Raw genomic sequence first — 8,844 nt, 5'->3', positions numbered from 1 at the left:
GGACCGCTAGATATGGAGTTCGATGTCTGAGGTGTTACTCCGGCCAGATTCTTTGAATAGTAATGACTTCACCTTTGGTGAGCTACTTTGGAATTCTGAAAACCAGCATATCAGTGATGGAGCCGTGTCGAGTTAGGGTGAAGAGGAGATCTGTTATTTTTCTTTGGTGTCAGTCGCAGTCATGCCAGAGACAAGTGACCGGCATTAGAGTCAAGCTCAAGGGTGTCATCGGTCTTCTTTGTAATTTTCTTTCTTTGACAGGTGGTCCATTGTGTAAAGGCCAACTTTCTGATGTCTTTTTTAGTTTTGTCAGGTCGGTGTCTATGTTGCTTATACTTTGATATTTTTATGTGAACTAGAACGTATTACCATAAATAAAAAACATGAAAAGAACACACTGTTTTTTTGAAGTAGCTTTTTTTGTTGAGAAAATTGTTTTGAAGTAGCAGAGAGTAGAGAACTACAACAAGTTTTTTTAGAAATGCCACAAGGTATTGCTTTTTAGGGTATAGAAATACTACAAGGTGGACCTCGAGGACCGAACAACAATGGCTGCAATCGCACGTTGGGCCTTTAGCCCATCGGTGCCATCATTCCTCCATCGCAGGGTCTTCCACAAGAGCAAAATCCATCCGAATTCCGGCGATGTCGAGCTCTCTTCGACGGCCAGCGGCTGCCAGACCGATCTCCAAACCATCCGCCAAGGGCCTCAACAGCCATAACCGATGGTCCTCTCTAGCCAATCTGGTCGGTTACTAATTATCCTGTACATCTTTTTTTCATCGCTTGAGACAATTCTTCATCTAAATCCTGTTACAAATAGTACAAAGTAGGGATCATCATAGTAGAAACGAGTGGTGAAAATTGCTATTTTGTGCGCGGAAAATAGCGCAATTGCAGTTTTGCTGTTGGAAGGCAGCAAAAAATACAGTTTTTTTTTCTTTCTTTTTTTTGAGATTTTTTTTTCTTTCTGGAAACACGTACGAATAAACATAGCATCCAGGAGACTGTAAGAAATCGACTCTGATTTTGTTCCATTCTAATAAATGCAGCCAGAGGAAGAAGATGAATCGGATCGACTCAGTAACTTGCCTGAGGGTGTGTTGCTCGATATTTTAGGGCGACTTGACATCGCAGATGCTGCTAGAACTAGAATCCTCGCCAGACGGTGGAAGGAGATTCCTACCATGCTCTCCAATTTTTTTATAACAGTTGGTTCCTATGACGATGAGCACAATAGAGCGTTGACCCGTGATGATGTAGCTCGGGCCAATGCCACCGTCCTTGGAGCAACCAGGAGCTTGCTGGAAAGCAGGACTAGTACAAGCCTATGCACCTCCATTAAGCTCCTGCGCGTGCAATTCTTCTTGGGAGATGGAGATGTTACTAGTATCGGCCAGTCTCTTGCCAACACCATGGCAATGAACAAGGTTGGGTCAGCGTAATTAACTCTCTTTACAATGAAGGAAAGCACACGATGCAGAAAGGACGATGTTCTCACTTATGGGATGCAGTTTAAGTCATTTTTTGACGCCTGTCCAAAGGCATTCAGTGGTCTGGCAAGACTCAAGCTAGAAAATTTGAGGCTAGCTGAATCATCGGGCTTCCCTGAAATTCTCAGTGTATGCAAGCAACTGGAGTTCCTCCGCCTGTATAACTGCGACATGGGGTACCTTTCTTTGCTAGAAGTGTCACACCCACTACTCTGTGAACTCGAGATTGTCAAGTGTGATTTTGAGAGGGTTGATCTCGTGTGGCTACCAAATCTCAAAATGCTGACTTATTCTTGGTGGGTCTGTGAGCATGATCCTTTGTCTTTTGATTATGTCCCACTGCTCCAGACTCCGAGCCTCACCAGTATGGCTCACGGCACAAGGTGCTCAAGTTAAGTGACTTCCTTGGCAAAGCCACCATAAGCGACCTGCATCTAAATTTTCTGTGTGAAAAGGTTAGTGAAGGTGACATATAATCTTGTTAGTCAACTAAGTTTCCCTTTATGTTCTGTTCTTTAGGTTAACAGACATATTTTGTCTTGTGCAGATCTGGGTTAAACCAGAAGAACCAGATCAATTGTTGCAGGTGTTCCACAAATTAAGGCATGTGACTTTGACCCACATCTCTGAAGAATGCGATCTGAATTGGACAATGTTCATTCTCCAAGGTGCACCGTACCTTGAGGAGCTATGCATCAAGGTAGTAAAGTTTTGTACCTATAATCTCCAAAACAGTTTCCCTTTCTGCTGCATGTGCGAGTTGCAGTGGAATTGTTTATCTCAACTTTCCTATAAGTGCATTAAAATGTTGAGCTGCATATGTTTTTTTTTCTTGCATTTGTAATATTTGCCCGATGAAATGCAGGTATGAGATCATCCATGTGATATTATAGAGGATGAGAGGCAGAGGAAGATGTATGGGTTTAGCGAGGACAAGAAGGACGTGTGTGCAGTGTGGGAAGCGCCTGCAGATTTCAAGCACCACAATTTGTCTGTGCTCAGGGTCTTTGGGTTTCAGTGCGAGGAGAGTTTTGTGAATTACGTGAAAAGTGTCATGGAAGCATCGGTTCCTCTGGAGGACATATACTTGTATGAGAAGCCAGTGTGTGCGTACTGTGAGCACATGAGGCAGAATGACAGATACCCGCGGACAAGCAAGCTTAGGACGGCGCTTAGGAACATATTTGACAGGGGGATGTGCTCGCCTCTGAGAATTCATTTCCCACTTTCAACAACAACCTGAAGAGCTCCCTAGTTGCATTGCTGACTGAAACGCGGAAGGAAGGCAAACGGTGCAGAAAGGACGATGTTCTCACATATGGGACGCAGTTTAAGTCATTTCTTGATGCCTGTCCAATTAAAAAGTTCACAAATTTAGAAATGTTCCTGAATTTTAGAAAATATTTTTTAAACCGAAAACCGAAAAATAATTGGAGATTTTGAAATATTAATTAAGCAGATTTAAAAAATATTCACAAATTTAAAATGACAATTGTGAATTCCGGTACTAACCCAAATTTTTTTTAAAAAAATCATTCACAATTTAGGAAAATAGAAATTTTAGAAATTTTGCTAATTTAAATGATTGTGTATTGAATTCATAATATTCCCAAATTTTATAAAACTATTTGCTAATCTGAAAAATTTTCATTGATTAAAAAGGAAAATAGAAAAAATAGATGAAACTGGTGAAACCGAAGAAGAAGAAAAGGAAACAAAAAAGAAGAAGAAAACCGAAGAAAAAACCGGAACAGGCACCGAGAAAACCAACTGGTAAACATTAAAAAAACATAAGTATATGGGACGGCCCGCTACAAAACCTAGCGTACATGGGGGAGGGGGCTCTCGTGCACCCAGGGAGCTCCTATACAGCGCTGCAGGCGCCCGTTAACGATCCGGCGCCTGCAGCACTGCTAGCATGGGCCGCCCCACTAGCGTGCTGCCCTTATTTTTTTTTAGTTTCTTTTTGCGAAATTAAAAATATGAAATGAAGAAAGGTTTCCAGATTTAATGAAAAAAAGTTCATCCATTTGAAAAAATATGTTCATATCTTTAAAAAAGGTTCATAAATTTTGAAAAAGTTCATCAATTTGAAAAAAAAAGTTCATTCAAATTGAAAAAAAGTTCATCCAATTTCGCAAAAGTTCATTAAATTTGGAAAAAGTTCATAGAAATTGAAAAAAAATTCATGTATTTTTAGAAAAAGTTCATGGAACTGAAAAAAACATAAATAAAAGAAAAGTTCATCCATTTTCAAGACAAAATGTTCATTAAATTTAGAAAAAGTTCATCAATATTAAAAAATGTTCATGAATCTCAAAAAAGTTAACAAAATTTCCAAAAAAAAATGGTCAACCGGTGCCTAGATGGGCCGACCCATTTACGGACGCCACAAGCGTCAGTTAACAAAATGCACGTTAACTGGCGCCTGTGGCGCCAAATAGGGAATACCGTGCACCCCATTGGTGCTTAATGCGCTGAATAGGGATTTGTGCACTGGGCTTGCGCATCGAGGGTTGAGGGGTCGCTATTGGTGGACTTTTTTTTGAAGGCAAAGCAACAACTTTATAATTTAACGGTGCTTGGGCAGATCGCACATTCAGCCACACGGACTGGTACATCATCCTCCCACTCAACGTAAAGGTTCGGATCATACAGACAACCAACTGCGGCTAACTCATGGGCTACAGTATTAGCAGAGCGTCGACAGACGGAGATTACACGATAGGAAAACCACAATTTCAACTGATATTTAGTGTCCTCTATCACAGCTGCATACGCTGACGAGTCCGCCTTCTGCATGTCAAGCGCTTCGAGTAGCAGTTGCGAATCCGTCTGGAACTCACCAAGATCAGCAGCAAGGGAGACGACCTGAGACATTGCATATGCTTCAGCTGCAAATGGATCATTGACATTCTCCTGGCAACCGGCGCGGGCCTGATGTTCTTGCCACCACGCGCCCAGCCTGCCTGGTTTGTCCATGGGAGAAAGGAACCATCAATACTGATTTTGCCTGAAATCTTAAAAGTGCACGCGCATTTTTTTGTAGGAACGGGCGGCCAGGCTTCTTACGTACATGTGTGTCTTTTTTTGTCAGCTAGTGGATATTTTTTGTTAGCATTAAATGCATACGAACTAGTCCTGGAAACAGATTCACGCACATTTATTTTGGCCACTTAAATTTTTGAAAAGTCATATCTTTTAAACCACACGTCGGAATTCTGACCCGTTTTCATCGTTGGATTCATCGCGACGAGATCTTCGAAACTAGATCCTGCATGGATATGTTTTGACGAAATTTTTTTGATGCCAACTTTGGTGCTATATGATGCAACTAAAGTACTGCATTGTGCAACTTTAATACTATATTGTGCAATTTTTTTTAAACCAACTTTGGAGCAACATGATCTAACTTCATATGGGGTTACAACCTACCAACCATAACAACTTGATATGCAACTGGTCTACTACCCTGACCAACTATGTAGTAATGGATTGCAAGCCTTGTCCCTATTCTAGTTGCACACACATTGATGTTTAGTTGGCTTGTAATATAGTCTAGTTGCACACACATTGATGTTTAATTGGCAGGAAGACTAGTTGCACACACATATGCTCAGTTGGCTTGTAATTTAGTCTAGTTACACACACATTGATGTTTAGTTGGCAGGACTATTGGCACAAACATATGCTCAGTTGGCGCGGCAATGTAGTCTAGTTATACACACATTGATATTTAGTTGGCAGAAAGATTATTGACACACACATATGCTTAGTTGGCGTGGCATGTAGTCTAGTTGCACACATATTGTTGTTTAATTGGCAGGAAGACTAGTTCGTCGAAACATCCTCATGTGGGGTCTACTTTTGAAGAGCACGTCGCGAGGGTTTCAACAGTGAAAACGGATCTGAATTTCGACACGCGTATTGAAAATTATGCCTTTTTAAAATTTTAAATCACAAAATAAATGTGAACAAACACATGCACATGCATATACATGCACAAGAGGAGATACATATGTTGGCATTTAATACATAGTAGGAAAAGAGACTACTTGATGACTATTCTATTAGAAGGGGAGACAAAAAATTACCTAAAGTGGCAGGCCGCTCGCTAAGTATCCCGAGCGACCGTGCACTGGCTAGACGCGTCCTTGATTTTGACCATATCATCCGCAGGGGGGTTCCATTTGTCCACCACTTTTTTCTCTGGTTGAAGGCCAAGGATCTCGATGTATTCCAGGACGTCGCTTCCGGTCCTATTAGCAATCTCCTCGCCCGACTGCGGCAGCTCCCCCTCCCTCAGCTTATTGCGGTTTGACCACCAGAGCCACCAAAAGGTGAGTACGTGCATGCGCTTTTTCTCGTCCAGCCCCCACAAGTAATCTAGCATTGCATGCACGGACGAAATTCCTTCCAGTTCCATTCTCTCTTTCTCCAACGCCAGATCTCTCCACACCACCTTGACTGACTTGCATTTGATGAACAAGTGGGTGCCATCCTCCTCTGCATGACCACAAAAGAGGCACTTAGTGTCCTCAATCGGGATTTCTCGCTTTTCAATGTTTGTTCTGAGAGGCAACGATTCGTGTTTCAGTCTCCACACAAAAATCTGGATGTTTTTTGGCACGGGAATTTTCTTCCACGAGTCGTCCGGGTAGCTGTCCAGATTGACAACTATATCCATGCTCCGGCCGGTCACTTCGTCCTGTTTTTGCCGTTTCGTTTGGATGTGGAGTTTGTATGCGCTCTTAACTGAGTGCCTCCCCTTGCTATCATACTGCCAAGCTACAAAATCTTGGACTCCCTCCCGCAAGGGAATTTGAAGGATATGTCTTGCATCATCAATCCAGAAAGTTTCGCGGACCAACCGCTCATCCCAAGTCCCAGTAGCTGGGTCAATCAGATTGCTTACCCATTGTAGGATGTTGCTTCCTCTCGGTGTGATAACGCGGCGCGACCACGGTCTCGGGATCCATGGATCTCTACTTCTAATGGTAGTTGGTAGTCTCGCTTTCAGGTTTTTTTCGTCCCACCTCCCATGGTTTTTTTGGTAACTCGTCCCACCTCACACTGAGCCGCCACGAACCGCAAAAACCGCGTATCGAAGCCCCCACCGCCCTCATGCATTCCAGGGCCTAACCTCCGATCGCATCCAAGACAATTCAGTGAAAAAAACCTACGAAAATTAACCAGCGAAAAAAAACCTAATGGAGGAGTTGGTAGTCCGGTACGGTTTATTTTCAACACTTTCCTAATGACAAAAGATCACGGATCTAACTTTCCTACCTTAGCCAAATCAACGAATCTCTCTCATTAATGCAATTTGCTTTAGGAAACAAATAATAGATTCTTTTCTACCTTAGCGAAATCAACGGATCTCTCCCATTAATGCAATTTGCTTTAGCAAACAAATAATAGATTATTTCCTACCTTAGTCAAATCAACAAATCTCTCTCATTAATGCAATTTTATTTAGGAAACAAATAATATATTCTTTCCTACCTTAGCCAAATCAACGGATCTCTCCCATTAATGCAATTTGCTTTAGCAAACAAATAATAGATTCTTTCCTACCTTAGCCAAATCAACGGATCTCTCTCATTAATGCAATTTGCTTTAGGAAACAAATAATAGATTTTCAGGAAACAAATAATATCTAATCTCATCTCTAATTCTCTAATAATAATAATTAATATAATATAATAATAGTAATACCTAAAAGAAACGCAGCGTTCCATTTCCCGTCTTACGTCGTCGAACCCTTCGTCGAGCCTCCCTCCCGTGCGCTGTTGGTTTTCCCTGCGTACGTTCCACCCCAAACGTGATTCGTTCTTCTTAATTACGTGGTCCCACCCCCATGCGATCCGGCGAAAGAACCAGCAAAACCGTCATACCCATGCACGCAAGCAACGAAAAATCCACACAAGCCGTGTCTCCTCCTCCCTGTTCAAACCCTAGCCGCCCCTTCCCAGTTGACGCCGCTAGCGAGTAGCGCGTAGCACAGGCACCAGTGCGGCCCTTCCATGGTCCCCCTTGACCTCGCAATGAAACAGCTCGTCGGCATCGACGACGAGCCGGTGTGTCTGGTGTTGATTCCTGTGGATGGGTCAAGCAGGACAGAGGGCGGTGGATCCGGGACATAGCCATGAAGTCTGCTTCGATGCGCGCCCAGTATTGTCTCAAGTGCATGGGTCGATCCTGGACGGCGGGTGATGGATCAAGGACGTACATAGCAGCTTTCACCTACGCAAACGGCTGACTACTCAACCTCCTCACGGCGGTGGTAGTGGCCAGGTCTGGTTAGCTACCATTTATCTTTAATACATGCCATGAAAGGCGATCAAGAGGAGCAATCATAAGCAGGAAGGTGTTCCAGGGCTATGAGTGCCAGTACTGCGACTCTGCGTCTGCGAGGTCTTCGCCAAGATCGCCACCCTCTCTTCCCGTGCCTATTTCTATTCGTTGTTGTTGGTTTCGTCTTACATGGTGAGATCTAAGCAGATAATATGAAGCAGAGGCTCTTTGAGATCCGGTCCAACGTGCAGGATACTGAATCGCTGGTAAATACTAGATTGTTTTTTGCGATTTGATCATCTATTCTGCTGCCTTACATACTGCCTTTGGGACATTTGGCAGGTGGAGGCTTCATTTTGGATGTAGGTGAATGTGTGATTTCTGGAAGCTCTGTATATTAACTTCATGATCTGCTCTTGATTTTCTTCTTGGGGACTAGATTTGAAGATTTGCCAGCTACACCATCTAAAAATCAGGCAGCTGATCCGGGTACATTGCTACTCGGAGACGTTGGTGCATTCACACTTCTCATGGATCTTTGTATTAGCCTGATAGTGTTGGGATCTCGAAATTTTGCTGTAGGTGAAGAAGGGATTCCTATCTCGAAATTCTGTTGTAGGTGAAGCGCCTCCTGTAGGCCATGGAGATGACCAGGGATGCATTAGGAGGCGGGTGACGTAAAGTGCTGGAAAGGAGTATTGTATTATGTATGGTCCTCCTTCGCTTTTTGGAAGGTTGTATAGTCGTTTTGATACACAAGATATAATTTCAGGTTCTACATACATATTGGTTTGAGATGTTTTCATTTTTTATCATGTCAATGAATAATGCAATATGGATTTGTTTTATCATGCCAATTTGAGGCATTCTGTATGGGCTGGTTGGAGGAATATTATTTTTTTACGCACTATGTGTGAACATGTTGAAGGGGCATGACCATCAACGAGCTTGTGGCAGAAGTTTAAATGTGAGTAGCTCCTATCTTTTGTGTACTTATTTTCAGTCTATTAATCAAAGGGTAGAATGATTACACGTGCAGTTATTTTGGTGTGAG

The 8,844-nt window shown here is 42.7% G+C and overlaps 1 long non-coding RNA gene across 1 annotated transcript; it reads left to right on the top strand.

Annotated features, from left to right (window-relative positions):
- The first annotated feature begins 619 nt into the window (after positions 1-619).
- On the top strand, positions 620-2,189 carry LOC123087491 (uncharacterized). The gene is made up of 3 exons (XR_006441420.1): positions 620-747; positions 1,053-1,948; positions 2,041-2,189. It is a non-coding gene; the product is annotated as an uncharacterized lncRNA (long non-coding RNA).
- Positions 2,190-8,844: the final 6,655 nt, after the last annotated feature.

The sequence above is a fragment of the Triticum aestivum genome, chromosome 1B (genome assembly GCF_018294505.1).
Source record: "Triticum aestivum cultivar Chinese Spring chromosome 1B, IWGSC CS RefSeq v2.1, whole genome shotgun sequence".
Taxonomy (NCBI): domain Eukaryota; kingdom Viridiplantae; phylum Streptophyta; class Magnoliopsida; order Poales; family Poaceae; genus Triticum; species Triticum aestivum.
This window is presented reverse-complemented; position numbering and strand designations above follow the sequence as displayed.